This window comes from Schistocerca piceifrons, chromosome 2 (assembly GCF_021461385.2).
Source record: "Schistocerca piceifrons isolate TAMUIC-IGC-003096 chromosome 2, iqSchPice1.1, whole genome shotgun sequence".
NCBI classification, from domain to species: domain Eukaryota; kingdom Metazoa; phylum Arthropoda; class Insecta; order Orthoptera; family Acrididae; genus Schistocerca; species Schistocerca piceifrons.
This window is the reverse complement of record NC_060139.1, coordinates 481923271-481947523: the sequence shown is the minus strand read 5'-3', so window position 1 is coordinate 481947523 and position 24253 is coordinate 481923271. Positions and strand designations below refer to the sequence as shown.

Genomic DNA, 24253 nt, shown 5'->3' with positions numbered 1-24253 from the left:
TCGACGGTAGCCACGTGGAACATTCGTTGCAATGTGTACGTCCTCAAGTGCTTATCTGAAGTACGGATCATCGGGAACTCTGCTATTACGGGTTCAAGTACTCAGGCGTAACACGTCGTATTGGGGAAATCACTGATTTCCATATCTAAATTTATTAGCTTTATTTGCTTTCTTCATTGTTCTCTGCTCTCCATTTCCATTTGTAGGTATAACAGTCGAGCACCCTGTACATCGCAAGTTCCTTTACTGTTGTGCCACCCGGCATTTTGAAACTAAAAATATAAAATTTTTCAGGCGAAATACGCAGCACAATGTGTGGTTTACATAGACTTTACCTTACAAATGTTGTGGCCTTCTCTAGACTAATTACAAGACATCAGGTCTGCAAGAGGGGATGCAGAGGAGGCTATCCGTAACGTCTCATACGTCATCGGACCCGTTGTAACTTTCCTACGAGTAGAAAAACAATGCCCTCTCGAGGAAGGACAGAGGAAGATTTCAGCGAGACGTCATCTAGTAACAGACTGCCCCGCCTTAGCACATTGTTGACAATGGAGCACTTTTGATTACACTCTGCCGCGGCAGGTTTATTCCTGTCGTGCCACCCAACTGGGGACGGAGCAGTTCTTCATTATGTGACGGAAGAAGCTGTCTTCAAGCAAACGCGCCGCCACTTTCACACGCGATAGCCGGCCGCAGTGGGAAGCCGTCCGAGCAAGCCTCATGTGCGTCGTGTCCAGGGATTCCAGAGGGCACGCCAGGCGGAAGACGGGCCTGGGAACGGCCTGGCTTCTCTCCTTCAGCCGGCTGGTGTGGCCGTGCGGTTCTAAGCGCGTCAGTTTGGAACCGCGTGACCGCTACGGTCGCAGGTTCGAATCCTGCCTCGGGCATGGATGTGTGTGATGTCCTTAGGTTAGTTAGGTTTAAGTAGTTCTAAGTTCTAGGGGACTGATGACCTCAGTAGTTAAGTCCCATAGTGCTCAGAACCATTTGAACCATTTTTTTCTCTCCTTCCAGGGAAGCGCCTCAGCCATTCCCACCAATTACAACCCAGAGCTAAGCGTTTCCTCGTTACGGGACTCTCAGTTCTGCTCGTACCCATAACAGCTTCGCTCCGGGCGTGCACGAACACAAATATCAGTACCCCGTCTTCAGCTGTGACTTGCGTTGCGGTTTCGCTTATCGTTAAGTAAGTTTTCCTGACCGAACTTTGGGCTGTTGCTGTAGTGGCAATTACAACAAATTACGTTCATATTTTTTCTAGACAGATATACAGGGTGGTTCATTGATAGAGACCGGGCAAAATATCTCACGAAATAAGCATCAAACGAAAAAACTACAAAAAACCAAACTCGTCTAGCTTGAAGGGGGGAACCAGATGACGATTTGGGTGGTCCGCTAAATGGGGCTGCCATAGGTCAAACGAATACCAACTGCGTTTTTTAAAATAGGAACCCCCATTTTTATTACATATTCGTGTAGTACGTAAAGAAATATGAATGTTTTAGTTGGACAACTTTTTTCGCTTTGTGATAGATGGCGCTGTAACAGTTACAAACGTATAAGTACCTGGTATCACGTAACATTCCACCAGTGCGGACGGTATTTGGCTCGTGATACATTACTCGTGTTAAAATGGACCGTTTAGCAGTTGCGGAAAGGGTCGATATCGTGTTGATGTTTGGCTGTTGTGACCAAAATGCACAGTGGACGTGTGCTATGTATGCTGCTCGGTATCCTGGACGACATCATCCAAGTGTCCGGACCATTCGCCGGATAGTTACGTTATTTAAGGAAACAGCAAGTATTCATCCACATGTGAAACGTCAACCACGACTTGCAACAGATGATGATGCCCAATTAGGTGTTTTAGCTGCTGTCGCGGCTAATCCGCACATCAGTAGCAGACAAATTGCGCGAGAATCGGGAATCTCAAAAGCGTCGGTGTTGAGAATGCTACATCAACATCGTGTTTTACCTGCTGTCGCGGCTAATCCGCACATCAGTAGCAGACAAATTGCGCGAGAATCGGGAATCTCAAAAGCGTCGGTGTTGAGAATGCTACATCAACATCGATTGCACCCGTACCATATTTCTATGCACTAGGAATTGCATGGCGACGACTTTCAACGTCGTGTACAGTTCTGCCACTGGGCGCAAGAGAAATTACGGGACGATGACAGATTTTTTGCACGCGTTCTGTTTAGCGACGAAGCGTCATTCACCAACAGCGGTAACGTAAACCGGCATAATGTGCACTATTGGGCAACGGACAAGTGGAACGTTGGCGACCTTGGCGGGTTAATATATGGTGCGGCATTATGGGAGGAATCTAAATGGTGCAATGTATGCTGATTTCTTACGTAATGTTCTACCGATGTTACTACAAGATGTTTCACACCATGACGGAATGGCGACGTACTTCCAACATGATGGATGTCCGGGACATAGCTCGCGTGTGGTTGAAGCGGTATTGAATAGCATATTTCATTACAGATGGATTGGTCGTCGAAGCACTATGGCCCGCACATTCACCGGATCTGACGTCCCCGGATTTCTTTCTGTGTGGAACCTTGAAGGATATTTGCTATCGTGATCCACCGACAACGCCTGACTACATGCGTCAGCACATTGTCAATGCATCTGCGAACATTACGGAGGGCGAACCAGTCGCTGTTGAGAGGAATGTCGTTACACGTATTGCCAAATGCATTGAGAATGACGGACATCATTTTGAGCATTTATTGCATTAATGTGATATTTACAGGTAATCACGCTGTAACAGCATGCGTTCTCAGAAATGATAAGTTCACAAATGTACATGTATCACATTGGAACAACCGAAATAAAACGTTCAAACCTACCGGCGTTCAGTATTTTAATTTTAAAAACCTACCTGTTACCAGCTGTTCGTCTAAAATTGTGTGCCGTATGTTTGTGACTATTACAGCGCCATCTATCACAAAGCGAAAAAAGTGGTCCAACTAAAACATTCATATTTCTTTATGTACTACACGAATATTTAATAAGAAATGGGGGTTCCTATGAAAAGAAAAACGCTGTTGATATCCATTTGACCTATGGCAGCGCCATCTAGCGGGCCAACCAAAGCGGCATCTTGTTTCCCCCTTCAAGCTAGACAAGTTCCGTTCTTTGTAGTTTTTTAGTTTGACGCTTATTTCGTGAGATATTTGGCCCGGTCACGATCAATGGATTACCCTGTATATATACGCACATCAGAAAAGGTTTTGCATCACCCCGGTTCCCACAACTCCTGAAAATAGACGTTGGCTGTGTATATTGTATCACAGGCACAGTCTCTTTGACTGTTCAGAGATGTCACTAACCCCCCCCCCCCCCCCTTCCCCCAAAGATGGAAACAACGCCTGTTAGACGAAGGGTGTCCGACAGCCGATCAGTTCGAGTCATTCCACCACGTAGGAGGTACACGGCTCGTGCTGTCTGTAGTTCAGCTACGCCTAGACGGGCAAAACCGCGGTTCGATCGCGGCGGCATTGTTACTTTGGGCCAGGAAGGGATCTCAACGAGGGAAGTGTCCAGGCGTCTCGGAGTGAACCAAAGCGATGTTGTTCGGACATGGAGGAGATGCAGAGAGATAGGAACTGTCGATGACATGCCTCGCCCAGGCCACCCAAAGGCTACTACTGCAATGAATGACCGTTACCTACGGATTATGGCTCGGAGGAACCCTGACAGCAACGCCACCATGTTGAATAGTGCTTTTCGTGCAGCCACAGGACATCGTGTTACGACTCAAACTGTGCGCAGTGGGCTGCATGATACGCAACTTCACTCCCGATGTCCATGGCGAGGACCATTTTTGCAACCACGACACCATGCAGTGCGGTACAGATGGTCCCAGCAACATGCCGAATGGACTGGCTCATGATTGGCATCACGTTCTCTTCACCGATGAGTGTCGTATATGCCTTCAACCAGACAATCGTCGGAGACGTTGTAACCTCCCCACATGAAATAATTTTAAATATTTTATTTGGTTAAAACTTAATTAATAATAATAATAATAATATTCTATTTTTTGTGTAACCTCTGAACAAAATTGGTTCCCATTTAATGTACCCACAAAATTCTTTTCTCATTTAATATAAGCTCTAAACAGAAAAATTCCTAAACCTCGTAATAAAAAATAAATTCAGTAACCTGGTAAAATTTGGACGACAGCAGTGCTGCGTCATGGCCCTGTAAGATCATTCTGAATAAAAAGCAAAAATTCTCACCTCGATAAAGTCGGCAACTATCTGCTCTTACAATAGCTCTTTTCCGGCACAGCTCTGTGCAATGCTGGCCTATACATTTGTTATTTATGAAAGGAAGCAACTGATTTTTCTTTTGCAACAATCGGAATGATCATGCATTAAAAAAATATTAAATTCTTTAAATTGAAATGAATGTTTGTTAGAAATTAGACAAAGATATTATTAGGACATTTTTAAAAGATTTACATGTGAGTTTACATAATATTACTAGATATGCGCGAGGCTTCTTTTTTACCTTACACAATAATACTCAGGCTCCGGCATCGCTGCACCGCGACCGGCCCAGCCAACACGATACACCAGACACGACTGACAAGCGCAGACAGGCGACTGCTCCCTAGCAACTACTACTGCTACTGCTACACAGTTCGTACTGCAGTCAACACTGCTCTTTGGTCTCAGAGTCTCTTATAGCTTACATATCGCAGGCAGCACATACCTCTTACAACGTGTTTGGAGGAAACCCAGCCAAACTGAACGCCCTAGACACACTGTCCAGCGAGTGAAGCAAGGTGGGGGCTCCCTGCTGTTTTGGGGTGGCACTATGTGGGGCCGACGTGCGCAGCTGGTGGTCATGGAAGGCACCGTAACGGCTGTACGATACGTGAATGCCAACCTCCGATGGATAGTGCAACCATATCGGCAGCATATTGCCAAGGCATTCGCCTTCAAGGACGAACATTCGCGGCCCCGTGGCACGTCTTGTGAATGACTTCCTTCAAGATAACGATATCGCTCGACTAGAGTGGCCTTCATGTTTTCCAAGCATGAACCCTATCGAACGTGCCTGTGATAGATTGAAAAGGGCTGTTTATGGACGATGTGACCCACGAACAACTCTGAGGGATCTACGCCGAATCGTCGTTGAGGATTGGGACAATCTGGACCAACAGTGCCTTGATGAACTTGTGGATAGTATGACACCACAAATACAGGCATGCATCAATGCAAGGGGACGTGCTACTGGGTATTAGAGGTATCGATGTGTACAGCAGTCTGGACCACCACCTCTGATGGTCTCGCTGTAAGGCGGTGAAACATGCAATGTGTGGTTTTGATGAACAATAAAAAGGGCGGAAATGATGTTTATGTTGACCTCTATTGCAATTTTCTGTGTACGTTCCGGAACTCTCGGAACCGAAGTGATGCAGCCTTTTTTTGGTGTGTGTAGGAAGCACAATATATTGGTTGACTCTTCTAGCAGATGTTTGGATGGAAGTTCCGCTTTCTATTTGACTATTACATAATCATGATTTCGATCTTGGCTATTTTCAAGTACAACAGTGAATTACAGAATCATGATTTCGGCATTTGGTCGTTTTCAAATACATATATATTTTATAAGTATGTACACTCCTGGAAATGGAAAAAAGAACACATTGACACCGGTGTGTCAGACCCACCATACTTGCTCCGGACACTGCGAGAGGGCTGTACAAGCAATGATCACACGCACGGCACAGCGGACACACCAGGAACCGCGGTGTTGGCCGTCGAATGGCGCTAGCTGCGCAGCATTTGTGCACCGCCGCCGTCAGTGTCAGCCAGTTTGCCGTGGCATACGGAGCTCCATCGCAGTCTTTAACACTGGTAGCATGCCGCGACAGCGTGGACGTGAACCGTATGTGCAGTTGACGGACTTTGAGCGAGGGCGTATAGTGGGCATGCGGGAGGCCGGGTGGACGTACCGCCGAATTGCTCAACACGTGGGGCGTGAGGTCTCCACAGTACATCGATGTTGTCGCCAGTGGTCGGCGGAAGGTGCACGTGCCCGTCGACCTGGGACCGGACCGCAGCGACGCACGGATGCACGCCAAGACCGTAGGATCGTACGCAGTGCCGTAGGGGACCGCACCGTCACTTCCCAGCAAATTAGGGACACTGTTGCTTCTGGGGTATCGGCGAGGACCATTCGCAACCGTCTCCATGAAGCTGGGCTACGGTCCCGCACACCGTTAGGCCGTCTTCCGCTCACGCCCCAACATCGTGCAGCCCGCCTCCAGTGGTGTCGCGACAGGCGTGAATGGAGGGACGAATGGAGACGTGTCGTCTTCAGCGATGAGAGTCGCTTCTTCCTTGGTGCCAATGATGGTCGTATGCGTGTTTGGCGCCGTGCAGGTGAGCGCCACAATCAGGACTGCATACGACCGAGGCACACAGGGCCAACACCCGGCATCATGATGTGGGGAGCGATCTCCTACACTGGCCGTACACCACTGGTGATCGTCGAGGGGACACTGAATAGTGCACGGTACATCCAAACCGTCATCGAACCCATCGTTCTACCATTCCTAGACCGGCAAGGGAACTTGCTGTTCCAACAGGACAATGCACGTCCGCATGTATCCCGTGCCACCCAACGTGCTCTAGAAGGTGTAAGTCAACTACTTTGGCCAGCAAGATCTCCGGATCTGTCCCCCATTGAGCATGCTTGGGACTGGATGAAGCGTCGTCTCACGCGGTCTGCACGTCCAGCACGAACGCTGGTCCAACTGAGGCGCCAGGTGGAAATGGCATGGCAAGCCGTTCCACAGGACTACATCCAGCATCTCTACGATCGTCTCCATGGGAGAATAGCAGCCTGCATTGCTGCGAAAGGTGGATATACACTGTACTAGTGCCGACATTGTGCATGCTCTGTTGCCTGTGTCTATGTGCCTGTGGTTCTGTCAGTGTGATCATGTGATGTATCTGACCCCAGGAATGTGTCAATAAAGTTTCCCCTTCCTGGGACAATGAATTCACGGTGTTCTTATTTCAATTTCCAGGAGTGCATATAATTTTTTCATTGTTGTACTAGAAAATGGCCAAAGACCGAAATCATGATTCTGTAATAGATAATTTTTATGCGTTATATAAATAATGCATAAAATACAACGGATCAAAAAGTAGGTAACATTATGCCAATACAACATAAGATAAAAAAAATTAATTTATTAGAATTTAAAATTTATTGAAATCGTGTTACTTACGTGTTAAGAATGATAAGACTTCTGTAAACGACGTCATCGTTGAAATACATTAAATTTGCTTGTACAATGAGGTGACAAAACTCATCGGATACCTCCTAATATCGTGTCGGGCTTCCTATTAGCCGGCGTAATGCAACAACGCGACGTGACATGAATTCAAAATGTCGTTGAAAATCCCCTCGAGAAATACTGAGCCATGCTGCCTCTATAGCCGTCCATAATTGCAAAAGGGTTGCTGGAGCAGGATTTTGGACACGAACTGACCTCTCGATTATGTCCATAAATGTTCGATGGGATTCATGTCAAATCATTCGTTCCAACTGTCCAGAACGCTCTTCAAACTAATCGCGAACAACTGTTACCCGATGACATGGTTACATTGTTATCCATAAAAATTCCTTCGTTGTTTGGGAACATGAAATCCATGAATGGCTGCAGATTGTCTCCAAGTAGCCGAACGTATCTGTTTCCAGTCAATGATCGGTTCAGTTGGACGATAGGAACAGTCCGTTCCATGTAAACACAGCCCAGACCATTGTGGAGCCACGACCAATTTCTACAGTGCCATGTTAGCAAGCTGGGTCCCCGCTTCGTGGGGTCTGCACCACAGTCGAACTCTACCATCAGCTCGTACCAAATGAAATCGGAAATCATCTGACCAGGCTACGGTTTTCCAGTCGTCTAGGGTTGAATCGATCTGATCACGAGTCCAAGAAGTGCCGGAGTAGACGCTGTCTTGCTGTTAGCAAAGGCGTTCGTGTCGGTCGTCCGCTGCCATTGTCAGCTTTCGCCGCTTTGTCCTAAAGGATTAGTTCATCGTACGTCCGATATCGATTTCTGCCTTTATTTTATGTAGCGTTGCAAATCTGGTAGTACTGACAACTCTCCCTGCTCTGGTCGTTAAGAGAAGGCGGTCGGCCATTGAGTTGTCTCTGGTGAGAGTTACTATCGCCACCAGTTATAAGCAGTCTTAGATGCACATAACATAATTAGCTGCCAAGACTGAATCAAACAAGCTTATTCTTGCCTTACTTATAGAACGTTTTTACGTGTTTAGGCCTCGCTCACAACTAGTTGAGTACCATTTAGCCATCCGCTGCTTTTGCATAATGTTACAAAATTTTATACATTTTACAAAATTTTGTACATTTACAACTTTCTTTTCCTGTGATGTACTTAAGGAGACAGTACATCACTCATTCATTAATTGAAAAGAGAATACAATAAGTTGCCAGCACTCGAACAAAATCATTATAAGCACCAACGTGTGCAAAGAAGAAAAGATAAAATGTCAGCCCCAAGGGAGGCAACGAATGAAAAATTCTAACTGCGGAACTTATGGAAAGATAAAATAGAAGTAAAATTTATTTATTTGTGGCTTGGACATTGGATTGTACAGCACCTCACATTTACTCATGCATTCATGGATATAAGTCTGTCACATTACTAGAGGTGTACATATCTTAACGGTCGTGTAGGCGGAAGAAGTGATGCCGGATGAAATAGCTGCAAAGGCGCTGCTCAACTGCCCTTGAACCCGCGGCAGTTCGTTACAGTTCACCTGCCCCACACCCATGTTCCATGATGACTGGTTCCGGAGTCGTAGGGAGTAAGTTACTTCCTCGCAAGTTGAGACCCACCTTAAATAAAGTCACGCGAATGGAAATTTCTCCTGCCATTTTCCTTAGAACCTAGTGGTAATGAGACAAGGCTGGCGGTAGCAGGCTCGAGTGTGGCTGGAAACTACTAGTCTAGACCTGCACATTGCCGGCACATGTGTGATGGTCGCCTTCCTGAGAATTCATGTGACTACTCTGGGATCCGGTCCTGCATCTGCGACTGGGCAAACCCATTTGGGATAACAACCACCCACCCTGAATGGGGAAAGCCCTAGAAAAGGTGGGCTAAACATCTGTAGTCACACTTGTGCCTCGCAGGGATTCCGCACCCTGAGGGTCATTACTAATATGTGGACGAAAAAAAGGAAAAACCAATACGTCCGTTTCTGCTGGAACATGGAATTTCAGGACTCTGCTAGACTTAAATGGCAACAGACGAGGAAGTAGAACAGCTCTCGTCACCCGCGAGATTAGGTATATACGTTACTCCTTTAAGTGAAACCAGATTATCAAGTGAAGGACGCAGCAGTCAGGCTATCTCAGGGTACACCATCTTTTGGAAAAGAATGGATGCAGGAGAACCATGCACCGACTGTGTAGGATTTACAGTAAAACAAAAGTAGTAAAAAAACATGGATTAACCCTTTCTGCTGTCTGTGACAGAATTATGACTCTTAGAATTCCCCTCGCTGGAGATAGCTTTGTCACTCTCGTGTCTGCCAATGCTCCCACTTTAAGCAGTGAGGAGTATTCAAAGAATCGGTTCTACCATCAATTGAGCAATGTTCCCGTCAAGATATCAACCGCAGTTAAACTCTTGTTACTAGGCGACTTCAATGCTGGAGTAGGAAGAGAGAGGAAACATCATAGGTAATCAAAGTGTTGGAAACTGCAGTGCAAATGGGCCGCTGCTTCTAGGTGTCTGTGCTGAACATGAGCTTTTTATTGGGAATACGCATTTCCGTTTACCTAATAGTTATAAGACCACATGGATACATCCACACTCCAAACAGTGGCATGTAATTGGTTACGTCATCGCTCGGCAGCGTGACAAGAAAGAATTCCCGATCACAGAAACAGCGCGAAACATCGGTGATTGCTGGACCGAACACAACTGCTGGTTAGCAATATGATAATCCTCGTCCATCGTAAACCACGATCCTACTTCTCAAATCTTCCAGGAGAAAATTCATCATCAACGGCTTGCAGAACGAAACTGTTCGCTCTCTCTTGCAAGACACTTTTGGATAGACTTAGCAATACCCCAGTCAACACTACAGATCTTGAACAGGAATGGCTCACTTTAAAAAAAAATACCATCAAGAGGATTGCAGAGAATGTCATTGGTATTGATGCAAGTAAATAAAATGAATGTATTGATGACAACAATACAGTGATTAAGAATCTCATAAGTGTTAAGGGGGATGCTTCCCTAGTTCTTGCTCAAGTCCCAGAAGTAAACACACTTTCAAGGGCTCAAGCATAAACGTCAAACTGAAACAAGAACAATCAAGAACAACTGACAACAAAAAAATCAAAGAACTTCAAAGTCTGTCAGGTGCCAGGGCTTGCGGAGTTTTTATGCTGGAATAAAAGAAATCTATGGACCTGTTCATTCGTCATCAGGAATCCTGAAAGCCGCCGACGGCACAACTATCCTCACTGACAGTCAGGATATCTTAAATCGATAGAAAAAGTATTTCCGTTCACTGTTAAACCGTAGTTCTGTTGCTGCTGACAACTTTCTCGAACAGGTCCCACAACGTCCAACACAATTTTGTATGGCAGTCCTACAGACGTTTCATGAATTCAGCAAGACTCTAGACAGTATGAAACCGAGAAAGGCACCTGGACCTGACAGAGTACCCCTGTAGATCAATCAAAGTGGTGGCTTGCCTCTAAGAACCAGACTCTTCTCCCTGTTTCTTCTAATGCTAAAAACCGGCGAGATACGAGATGACATGAGGAACACCACAATTAAAAAAGGCGACCGAAGCATATGTGGTGATTACCGTGGCATAACATTGCTCTCCTTGACTGGAAAAATTTTTGCTAGAATTGCCTCCAGACTCTTTCCGAGACTGTAGTTCCTGAGTCTCAGGGCGGCTTTGCCCTTTCAGAGGAACTTGATATGATCTTCTGTGGATGATAACTGCAGGAGAAGAACCGGGAACAACACAAGCCTTTACTATTTGTGTTCTATGACCTAGAAAAGGTTTTTGATACAGTGCCCAGAGAAGCTATGTGGAAGACCTTCATATTTTTTGGCTACCATGAACACTTTGTTCAACTGATTCAAGCTTTCCACCATGACTTGTCTAGGCAAGTACTATACCAGAGTGAAACATCTGACAAATTCCCTATTACTAATGGATTAAAACAAAGCTGTGTCTTCGCGCCAGGGTTGTTTGCTCTGTATCTAGCAGATATACATTATGAGAATGTCTGTAAACAATGCATAAGTAGAGCTGAAATACAGATTTGACGGGGGACTATTTGATCAGTCCAGACAGCAGTGTAAGAGGTTTATAAGTCTCACCCAATAACACATGGACGACAATGGTTGCGAAACCTGGGCGCTATGTCGCCTTTATCTTAAGAAATTAGAACGCTTCAACCAACAGAAGCTTGGATGTATTACGAACATCAAATGGGATAACTTCGTAGCAAACACTACAGTTCTTGCAAAGGCAGAGATGTATAGTATAGAAGATACTGTTATTGGTCACCATCTCAGATGGATTGGGCATGTCCAGCGGATGAAAAACAACAGACTTTCTCCACAGAGCAGAACCCCCCCCCCTCCAACCCCACCCCTTGGCGTTCCTCTGAAGGGCTGTAACGACCAGTTCAAGAAGAACCTAAGGAATCTAAATATTGGTCCAAGTACTAGGTGCGCTGCATCAGAACATCGTAAACATTGGCACACAACTGCTGCAGATGCTGTCTTACGTTATGCACACTAACGTCAGAGGCACGAAATTAAAAAAAAAGTCACAGATGCAAACTTCTCGAGGACAGGCACACTCTGAGATTATATGGACTGCATGTGGCCGCATGTTTCATGTCAGGATAGGTCTCCTAAGCCATCATAGGCATCTCCATACCTGAACTGCGATGAAATAATGGAAATACAGTAGAGAAATGAAAATTCGTATACAATAGCAGACGACGACGACATTTCTTATTTATCTGGTTACCCTCACCCTTCATTTTAAAGCCACAATTTTGTTCCTTCCCTTATCCGCATATCAAATGATGTCCTAATAACTATTTCATGTGATACTACTAACTTACTGCTACAAATAGGTACATACATATTTACAAAATTTCATGGAAATGAGGAAAGTAGGCCTAGTCTAGTTATCTTGTGCTATTCAAAATTCCTCGCGTTCTTCAAAATTTAGTCAGAAGCATCTGTGTTGCATACTGATCATTATAATATTATTTATTAATTAATGCTAATTGAAAAGTTTCTTATCACCTTCTATATATAGGGCTGAAGATTAGATTACCCAACCAGGGTACCTCTAAATTATTTCATCAGATCATTTTGAGGTCAAGATTTTCATTAAGGTATGGTCATTTAAGTTTTTAGCATAGAATTATATGGTTTTATTCTTCTAGGAAGAGTACATCTCATTCTCAGCGACTTTAAGGACTAAAATGTCTTTAGTTTCTAGTTACATTACTAATAGAAGTAGTTTATTGTCAGGGTTCTTTACAGATGATTTTACACCTTCCACACACTGACGTGAGGAAGTTACTTATACATTAGAGAAAGAGATCATCCCATCACTACAAGATCGCATTCTGTGAATGTACTTGGTTCCGTAGTTTTATTATTACGTGGCAGCAAGCTTGCTTGTATCTGTAGTGTAGAAATGAAGAATGCTTGAAAGTCACAGTTAAACTTAGATTTTTTTTTCAGTCATCAGTTTTCTGACTAATTTGATGCGACCTTCCACGAATTACTCTCCTGTGCCAACCTCTTCATCACAGAGTAGCACTTGCAATTGACGTCCTCAGTTATATGCCGTACATATTCCAATCCCTAACTTTCTCTATAGTTTTTGCCCTCTACAGGTCCCTGTAGTACCATGGAAATTATTCCCTGGCGTTTTAACTGAGGTCCTATCATCCTTTCCCTTCCCCTTGTCAGTGTTTTCCACATATTCCTTTCCTCTCCAATTCTGCGCAGAACCTCGTCATTCCTTACCTTACCAGTCCACCTCATTTTCAAAAATCGTCTGTAGATCATTATGGTCGTTTTTTACCCATTAGTTATTCATTCAGACCTCTGAGACTGCTACTGTTTATATTTTAGGTAACATAGATAACTTTACATATTGTACACGAGACTGTATCTGTTTTATTTCATACTCATTGCGTAAAAACTTTTATACACCCGTTTATATGTTCATTTTATTAAATTCCATTCCTTATGGCAGGTCGATCCATTTATCCCTCTCGTCCAATGTGCACCTAAATACTTGTTTGGCCGTGTCGTTTGACACCGGTTCCCTTTTACAAACTTATTCTAAAAATTACAGTGGTCGTATATCTGTACTTTCTCACCACAAGTATGTACCTAGTAAATAACAGCAACTAGCCATCAATTGTTTCTAGTTACTTACAAAATAATATTCATTTAGTAAATGGTAATGACGCGTGGCTAGGGCCTCTTGTCGGGTAGAGGTGCAAGTCCTTAGAGTTGATGCCAGGGCGGCGACTTGGGTGTCGATGAGGATGAAATGATGATGAAAAGGACAACACAACACGCAATCCCTGAGCGGGGAAAAATCTCCAATCCAGCCGGGAATCGAACCCGGTCCGTTAGGTATGACATTACGTCGCGCTGACCACTCAGCTACCAGGGGAGGACATTCGTTTAGTAGAACATAGGTAAAGTATCTCAGAGACAACCTAGGACGTTATTAACTTCATAAAAGTAAGACAGTACCTGCTGAATTATTTTGCCTCAGTTCAGCCATTATTTGAAATCATCAGAGGTGCGTAACCGAACAAGAAATAAATATAACCTCATATAAAGGATTATAATTTCTGGGCCCGTAGTTTATTTTCTAATGTTGTACTGGCTGAAAGTATTTTTTAAGATCTCTGTGAAGAAAACTGTCCTTTAATCTTTTTGGGTGTGGGGTATGGCAACAAGTAACAGAATTAGAATTAAATTGCCTCCACCCATTCTGGTGATCCGTTGTTTTAGTAACGCGCCATAGAATGTGTAACATGTCATGCTCAGTGTATTGAGTCATAATGGGGAGGATGGTGGTCTCGCCGCTCTAGGCGCTCAGTCCGGAACCGCGCGGCTGCTACGGTCGCAGGTTCGAATCCTGCCTCGGGCATGGATGTGTGTGATGTCCTTAGGTTGGTTAGGTTTAAGTAGTTCTACGTTCTATGGGACTGATGACCGCAGCTGTTAAGTCCCATAGTGCTCAGAGCCATTTGAACTATTTTTTGGGGAGGACGGTAACCCTTTGGGTTTCCGTCAGTTTTATTTTATTGGTGCAAGGCGGACAGCGCACTGCGTGCCGAGTGTATCACAGCGGCCGCGTCAGCCCTTGCGTCAGTGCGACGTCTCCGTCTTGTGAGGTTGCGCAGCAACAAAACTTTACATAAAGCTGCGAGAAATAACTCGCATGACAACTGTTGTACGTTTTGTCACTGCCATCATTGCTGCTTGTCGTAAAGGTGGACATCTGGAACCGTTTGTATCTGAGTAGACTGCTGTCTACCGGAATGACAGCAAAAGATAGCTCTGACCCCATATTCCTTGTCATATGGTTTTGTGGCGACAGTTTAAGTTCCAGCACTAACATCCACAGCAAGATTCTCGTCTGCAGTCCGCCACGCAATTTCAGTCGTCCAGCTATCGACTTATTTAAATTTTCAGAGGCGAATTCTGGTATCTAATTAGACCCATTTTTGTGACAGAGCAAACCGCTATTTGACTGTATGTTATTATATTTATCTTTTGTACTATCTAGATTTCGGCTTTTTCGCCAATATCAAATACAATGCTAAAAGTTGTTACACCATTATTAAATCATATTTGTTAAGGCAGTCCTAAGCAGGTAAAAAAGACTAACATATGTCTTTAAGCCATCATTCTAAGTTGCTGACGGGTTATCACCATATTAACGGGCAATACAGCTTGTACAATCTGTTACTTATCGTAATGCAATGCGCGGATGAACAACTCAGAGATGATATTTGCGCACAGTGCATCATCTCAGCTAAGCTGGCTTTCTTTTGAAAACAAATGCTAATCACTGCTACAAGCTGCGCACGTCTAATTATGCTTAAAAGCCTTCTTGTAGCTCTTTTTCCAAGGCTTACAACAATTACCCTCCCCCCATGGACCATGGACCTTGCCGTTGGTGGGGAGGCTTGCGTGCCTCAACGATACAGATAGCCGTACCGTAGGTGCAACCACAACGGAGGGGTATCTGTTGAGAGGCCAGACAAACGTGTGGTTCCTGAAGAGGGGCAGCAGCCTTTTCAGTAGTTGCAGGAGCAACAGTCTGGATGATTGACTGATCTGGCCTTGTAACATTAACCAAAACGGCCTTGCTGTTGTGGTACTGCGAACGGCTGAAAGCAAGGGGAAGCTACAGCCGTAATTTTTCCCGAGGGCATGCAGCTTTACTGTATGGTTAAATAATGATGGCGTCCTCTTGGGTAAAATATTCCGGAGGTAAAATAGTCCCCCATTCGGATCTCCGGGCGGGGACTACTCAAGAGGACGTCGTTATCAGGAGAAAGAAAACTGGCATTCTACGGATCGGAGCGTGGAATGTCAGATCCCTTAATCGAGCAGGTAGGTTAGAAAATTTAAAAAGGGAAATGGATAGGTTAAAGTTAGATATAGTGGGAATTAGTGAAGTTCGGTGGCAGGAGGAACAAGACTTCTGGTCAGGTGAATACAGGGTTATAAATACAAAATCAGATAGGGGTAATGCAGGAGTAGGTTTAATAATGAATCAAAAAATAGGAGTGCGGGTAAGCTACTACAAACAGCATAGTGAACGTATTGTAGTGGCCAAGATAGACACGAAGCTCATGCCTACTACAGTAGTACAAGTTTATATGCCAACTAGCTCTGCAGATGACGAAGAAATTGATGAAATATATGATGAGATAAAAGAAATTATTCAGGTAGTGAAGGGAGACGAAAATTTAATAGTCATGGGTGACTGGAATTCGGTAGTAGGAGAAGGGAGAGAAGGAAACATAGTGGGTGAATATGGATTGGGGCTAAGAAATGAAAGAGGAAGCCATCTGGTAGAATTTTGCACAGAGCATAACTTAATCATAGCTAACACTTGGTTCAAGAATCATAAAAGAAGGTTGTAAACATGGAAGAATCCTGGGGCAGATGTCGACTCTGACCACAATCTATTGGTTATGAACTGCAGATTAAAACTGAAGAAACTGAAAAAAGGTGGGAATTTAAGGAGATGGGACCTGGACAAATTGACTAAACCAGAGGTTGTACAGAGTTTCAGGGACAGCATAAGGGAACAATTGACAGGAATGGGGGGAAGAAATACAGTAGAAGACGAATGGGTAGCCCTGAGGGTGGTGGTGGTGGTGGGTAGTGTTTAACGTCCCGTCGACAACGGGGTCATTAGAGACGGAGCGCAAGCTCGGGTTAGGGAAGGATTGGGAAGGAAATCGGCCGTGCCCTTTCAAAGGAACCATCCCGGCATTTGCCTGAAACGATTTAGGGAAATCACGGAAAACCTAAATCAGGATGGCTAGAGACGGGATTGAACCGTCGTCCTCCCGAATGCGACTCCAGTGTGCTAACCACTGCGCCACCTCGCTCGGTAGCCCTGAGGGATGAAGTAGTGAAGGCAGCAGAGGATCAAGTAGGTAAAAATACTAGGGCTAGTAGAAATCCTTGGGTAACAGAAGAAATATTGAATTTAATTGATGAAAGGAGAAAATATAAAAATGCAATAAATGAGGCAGGCAAAAAGGAATACAAACGTCTCAAAAATGAGATCGACAGGAAGTGCAAAATGGCTAAGCAGGGATGGCTAGAGGACAACTGTAAGGATGTAGAGGCTTATCTCACTAGGGGTAAGATAGATACAGCCTACAGGAAAATTAAAGAGACCTTTGGAGAAAAGAGAGCCTCTTGTATGAATATCTAGAGCTCAGATGGAAACCCAGTTCTAAGCAAAGAGGGGAAAGCAGAAAGGTGGAAGGAGTATATAGAGGGTCTATACAAGGGCGATGTACTTGAGGACAATATTATGGAAATGGAAGATGAGGTAGATGAAGATTAAATGGGAGATACGATACTGCGTGAAGAGCTTGACAGAGCTCTGAAAGACCTGAGTCGAAACAAGGCCCCGGGAGTAGACAACATTCCATTATAACTACTGACGGCCTTGGGAGAGCCAGTCCTGACAAAACTCTACCATCTGGTGACCAAGATTTACGAGACAGGCGAAACACCCTCAGACTTCAAGAAGAATATAATAATTCCAATCCCAAAGAAAGCAGGTGTTGACAGATGTGAAAATTACCGAACTATCAGTTTAATAAGTCACAGCTGCAAAATACTTAGCGAATTCTTTACAGACGAATGGAAAAACTGGTAGAAGCCGACCTCGGGGAAGATCAGTTTGGATTCCGTAGAAATATTGGAACACGTGAGGCAATACTGACCCTACGACTTATCTTAGAAGCTAGATTAAGGAAAGGTAAACCTACATTTCTAGCATTTGTAGACTTAGAGAAAGCTTTTGACAATGTTGACTGGATTACTCTCTTTCAAATTCTGAAGGTGGCAGGGGTAAAATACAGGGAGCGAAAGGCTATTTACAATTTGTACAGAAAGCAGATGGCAGTTATAAGAGTCGAGGGACATGAAAGGGAAGCAGTGGTTGGGAAGGGAGTGAGACAGGGCTGTAGCCTATCCCCGATGTTATTCAATCTGTATATTGAGCAAGCAGTAAAGGAAACAAAAGAAAAATTCGGAGTAGGTATTAAAATCCATGGAAAAGAAATAAAAACTTTGAGGTTCGCCGTTGACATTGTAATTCTGTCAGAGACAGCAAAGGATTTGGAAGAGCAGTTGAACGGAATGGACAGTGTCTTGAAAGGAGGATATAAGATGAGCATCAACAAAAGCAAAATGAGGATAATGGAATGTAGTCGAATTAAGTCGGGTGATGCTGAGGGAATTAGATTAGGAAATGAGACACTTAAAGTAGTAAAGGAGTTTTGCTATTTCGGGAGCAAAATAATTGATGATGGTCGAAGTAGAGAGGATATAAAATGTAGACTGGCAATGGAAAGGAAAGCGTTTCTGAAGAAGAGAAATTTGTTAACATCGAGTATAGATTTAAGTGTCAGGAAGCCGTTTCTGAAAGTATTTACATGGAGTGTAGCCATGTATGGAAGTGAAACATGGACAATAAATAGTTTAGACAAGTAGAGAATAGAAGCTTTCGAAATGTGGTGCTACAGAAGAATGATGAAGATTAGGTGGGTAGATCACGTAACTAATGAGGAGGTATTGAATAGGATTGGGAAGAAGAGAAGTTTGTGGCACAACTGGACTAGAAGAAGGGATCGGTTGGTAGGACATGTCCTGAGGCATCAAGGGATCACAAAATTAGCATTGGAGGGCAGCGTGGAGGGTAAAAATCGTAGAGGGAGACCAAGAGATGAATACACTAAGCAGATTCAGAAGGATGTAGGTTGCAGTAGGTACTGGGAGATGGAGGAACTTGCACAGGATAGATTAACATAGAGAGCTGCATAAAACCAGTCTCAGGACTGAAGACCACAATAACAACACAACAATTACATAGAACTGCAAAGTTTTCAAACGACTACTTTTTATTTTAATTTAGAAGCCTCAAATAAACAATTTTCTTGCTCCAGAAAGCAGAATTGTGAGGAATGAATGACATAGTGCCTTACCTCGTGTTGTAGTCGTTAACAATTATATCTATGTAGGAATTTACCAGTTTTGTTTGATATCTTTCTGTTTTATAGCTGTTTAATTGATTCTGACGGTTTTGAGGCATACATTATTTTCATTTATACGAAAGGTTTTTAGTCCTTCAAAAAATCATGAACTGGTTTTTCGACATCGTACATGAAGAAGAAGCAGTCATTAAACGTATATATTATGAAATAAAATTACATAAACAGCATATTAATCATCTATTTTACTAGTCATAACTGGAGAGTCAAGCTGACGACGAATGGAAATATTAATTTGCAGTAAACATTACGTACTTCGGCAACAACTGCTTTGGTTTCTTATTTTCGCGACCGTGTCAGCTTCGAATCTCTTAAGTGTGCCAATGTTGTCCGCACTAGCGAATAGGACTTCGAAAATTAAAAGCAAGCAGGTTCTGAATAACTACCACAATTCGTAGCGATCTCAGTGAGATAGTCGTAATGGTGACTAAACAGACGTCATGCAAGCCGATTATTCGCCTTCATACAATCAAACTCACCGACACCTCTACTGTAAAACATGCCAATATGTACCAAAGCTATTAGTTGTACAAAATAAAATAGCATGAGACAAGGTTTAAATAAAATGTGTATTATTCTTATTGAACGAAACTTAACATTGATACCTAAGTCTTAAGAGATCTCAGCTAGGAGGAATAAAAGTGAAGTGAGAAGTAAAAAGTAAAGTATGTCAAAGACGGACATTGTTTTACAACGATAACGTTTTCTGAACTGTTTACTCCAGATTTTACACATTATGACTGTGTTTCTCATAGAAAGGGCTTTTTTCTATATCACAAATAAGACATTTATAGTCAGATTACTGTATCTGCTCTAAAATAAAATATTATTACTAAAACAAAAAAGAAAAGGAGAAAATTACTGATATGTCGTAATGTGGACGATTCAACCCTCCTCTAAGGACATCGTAGGGCTGCACTGAACATGATTTAATCCCTTCGGAGTGTAGTGTAACCGCAATTTTTGCTGTGGTGTACAGGGTGGGACCACTAGGGACTGTTAAAAACCATTCGACGAAATTTGAACTAACCCGAAGCAGCAAAGGATGTCAGTGCTTTCTCGGCCCTCCTGTTTCGCGCCCTGTTGTGGCATGACCACGGACGTGTGCAACGGCGACATGTGGGTGAATAAAAGCAAAAGGGCCACCTAAGACTACTCCCCGCTCCCTCCAGTTCGGCTACACTCTCAGTACCACCCACGCATATTTGCTGAGTACGTTAAAGCTGTACCTGTCAGAGACCTGGAACCCGCTCAGCTGAGTGGTGTCTCGCAGCTGTTCTAACGCTTGAGGGCAAGCAGCCCCACCTAAGGGCTGTGGAAGGGGGTTTAACCCCACGCTACAATCCAGACAAATTCTTTATGGAAAGACTTGTAAGCACTTAATTTTTTATAAGGTGTTAACAAAGTCTCCTTTTTTAAATTGCTTTTCTTACTGTTGCGAGTCTGCATTTTGTATGGCCTTTGCTTTGGTCATCGTCAGTTGCTTTGCTGCCTGTATAGCTAAAGCCATGTATTACTTTCAGTGTGTCGTTTCCTAATCTAATTCACTCAGCTTCGTCTGATTTAACTCGTCTACACTCTATTGCCCTTGTCCTAGTTTAGTTGATGTTCATGTTATAATCTTTTTTCGAGTCAGTACCTGTTGTGACTGACAATTCGCAATTTTTCACAAACACAACTGTTATTGATGTAAGTTCACAAAGTTGATGACTGAACAACAAACGAATAAAAGTCCGATTCAGAGACAAACACGTAATCTTCAGCGGTCGAAGTACACGAGGTTGGCATCCAGAGTGAACTGAACTTTGAGGCTGGTTCTAGCCCCTAAATGGCTGTCTCCAGCGAATCAGGGAGTAGTGCTCGGAATGTCTGTTTCTATTATCTTGTATGTAAATATCCAGTGTTTACCATCTACATCTACATCTACATCTACATTGATACTCCGCAAGCCACCCAACGGTGTGTGGCGGAGGGCACTTTACGTGCCACTGTCATTACCTCCCTTTCCTGTTCCAGTCGCGTATGGTTCGCGGGAAGAACGACTGTCTGAAAGCCTCCGTGCGCGCTCTAATCTCTCTAATTTTACATTCGTGATCTCCTCGGGAAGTATAAGTAGGGGGAAGCAATATATTCGATACCTCATCCAGAAACGCACCCTCTCGAAACCTGGCGAGCAAGCTACACCGCGATGCAGAGCGCCTCTCTTGCAGAGTCTGCCACTTGAGTTTATTAAACATCTCCGTAACGCTATCACGGTTACCAAATAACCCAGTGACGAAACGCGCCGCTCTTCTTTGGATCTTCTCTATCTCCTCCGTCAACCCGACCTGGTACGGATCCCACACTGATGAGCAATACTCAAGTATAGGTCGAACGAGTGTTTTGTAAGCCACCTCCTTTGTTGATGGACTACATTTTCTAAGCACTCTCCCAATGAATCTCAACCTGGTACCCGCCTTACCAACAATTAGTTTTATATGATCATTCCACTTCAAATCGTTCCGTACGCATACTCCCAGATATTTTACAGAAGTAACTGCTACCAGTGTTTGTTCCGCTATCATATAATCATACAATAAAGGATCCTTCTTTCTATGTATTCGCAATACATTACATTTGTCTATGTTAAGGGTCAGTTGCCACTCCCTGCACCAAGTGCCTATCCGCTGCAGATCTTCCTGTATTTCGCTACAATTTTCTAATGCAGCAACTTCTCTGTATACTACAGCATCATCCGCGAAAAGCCGCATGGAACTTCCGACACTATCTACTAAGTCATTTATATATATTGTGAAAAGCAATGGTCCCATAACACTCCCCTGTGGCACGCCAGAGGTTACTTTAACGTCTGTAGACGTCTCTCCATTGATAACAACATGCTGTGTTCTGTTTGCTAAAAACTCTTCAATCCAGCCACACAGCTGGTCTGATATTCCGTAGGCTCTTACTTTGTTTATCAGGCGACAGTGCGGAACTGTATCGAACGCCTTCCGGAAGTCAAGAAAAATAGCATCTACCTGGGAGCCTGTATCTAATATTTTCTGGGTCTCATGAACAAATAAGGCGAGTTGGGTCTCACACGATCGCTGTTTCCGGAATCCATGTTGATTCCTACATAGTAGATTCTGGGTTTCCAGAAATGACATGATACGCGAGCAAAAAACATGTTCTAAAATTCTACAAGAGATCGACGTAAGAGATATAGGTCTATAGTTTTGCGCATCTGCTCGACGACCCTTCTTGAAGACTGGGACTATCTGTGCTCTTTTCCAATCATTTGGAACCCTCCGTTCCTCTAGAGACTTGCGGTACACGGCTGTTAGAAGGGGGGCTAGTTCTTTCGCGTACTCTGTGTAGAATCGAATTGGTATCCCGTCAGGTCCAGTGGACTTTCCTCTATTGAGTGATTCCAGTTGCTTTTCTATTCCTTGGACACTTATTTCGATGTCAGCCATTTTTTCGTTTGTGCGAGGATTTAGAGAAGGAACTGCAGTGCGGTCTTCCTCTGTGAAACAGCTTTGGAAAAAGGTGTTTAGTATTTCAGCTTTACGCGAGTCATCCTCTGTTTCAATGCCATCATCATCCCGTAGTGTCTGGATATGCTGTTTCGAGCCACTTACTGATTTAACGTAAGACCAGAACTTCCTAGGATTTTCTGTCAAGTCGGTACATAGAATTTTACTTTCGAATTCAATGAACGCTTCACGCATAGCCCTCCTTACACTAACTTTGACATCGTTTAGCTTCTGTTTGTCTGAGAGGCGCTTTTGGTACGCCTTGGACACAGACAACATCGTTTTCTGTGGTGTAACATGGGTTGCCGGCCCTCAGGGGCTACCTTGGCTCTGGCATAACATTACCCATTCCATACAACTGCTCTTCCTAGTTATTTACTTTCTCCGACAGAATTACAGTTTCCTCGGCGAACCTCAGTTTTTGCTTCTTCCTCCCTGAATTTTAATTCTTTTCAAATTTCTCCTTGCTTTCCTTGACAGCCTGGAGTAGGCTACAGCATTAACTCACTCCCTTCGCAACTATTGCGACTCCTAATGTCTTTGGGCACTTAAAATGTGGTCTGTTTTCTGTACAAGTTGTGAATTACCACTCGCTGCCTGTATTTTTGTATCTCTGCTACCTTCAAAACTTCAGTGCATGTATTCCAGTCAACATTGTCAAAAGCTTTCTCTAAACGTATGAGTGCTATTCTGTTTAAATGTAGGTTTGTCTTTCTGCACCTATCTTCTAAGATAAGACGTGTGGTCAGTTGTCTTGCTTGTTGCTACATTTCTCCTGAACCAAAAACTGATCTTCTCCAAGACAGGTTCCTCCCAATTTTTGCATCCTTCTGTGAATAATTAGTGTCAATGTTTTGCAACCATGACTTGTTAAATTGATGGTTCCTTGATAGCCTATTCACACCTGTGAGCACTGCCGAAACTACCGATGGTGAAATACCGCCTTTTTTTTTTTTTTTTTTTTTTTTTTTTTTTTTTTTTTTTTTTTTTTTTTTGCTACTCGAGTAGGTCCAGCGCGAGTCATAATAATCGTATGGCAGCGAAACTAGGTAGACATTGTAGTGCGTTGATGTGGAACCGATTTAAGCTGAAAAAAATTAGTTCCAAATTTGAGCACGAGGTAAAAATCTGGCGCTGTAGAACATCTTGTCAAAGTCTCGTCACGACAAATTGTGTTGGTAGCATATGCAGTGTTACGTGAATTTATGCTTAATTACAGACTTACTATTTTATCAGTTGATTTGTTTTCACCACGTAACGCCCGCTGTTTACGTCCTTTTTCGTTGCTGAGCGATGTATCACTTTTCGTTCTGACGCCGCAACTCTTACCTTCCTCTATCTTTACTACTATTTATCTATATAAATGATGAACTATTGGTTTTGCCGGTTAACAACTTTTTAATAACTGTGGAAGTATTACAGGCATCGGGTCCCACCTAATGTGTCACCCGCCTATACGTTTTACATGAACCTTTCAAGATTCGATCGATCTGTTTACAAAGAGAAAGCAGAATATCTCTTCCTTTGACGTTGTCCAACAACGACTTTGGAAGCTCGACGCCCTCGCGGCCCAGGCTCTTCCATGGCTCGCTGTAGTTTGCAGCATTCGTTTTATTCCTTGCCCACTTGCCGCTACGTCGAACTTTCGTGGTGATCGTTGGGCAACGTCTTCCACGTTATCTGCGACATAAATAAACTTTGTTCCCACTGTTTCTGAAAACCCAAAAACAAACTTAAAGAACATAATAATAATAACTGTTCTTAAAATTATTCGTATAAATCTTGGTCGATTTAATGAGGGGTGGGACAGGCCTAAG

General features: G+C 43.6%; 1 protein-coding gene across 1 annotated transcript in view; it reads left to right on the top strand.

Annotated features, from left to right (window-relative positions):
• LOC124775081 (nose resistant to fluoxetine protein 6-like) overlaps nucleotides 1-24253 on the top strand; it is a 365609-nt gene that overhangs the window by 63000 nt on the left and 278356 nt on the right. The gene's annotated exons all lie outside the window — the stretch shown is intronic.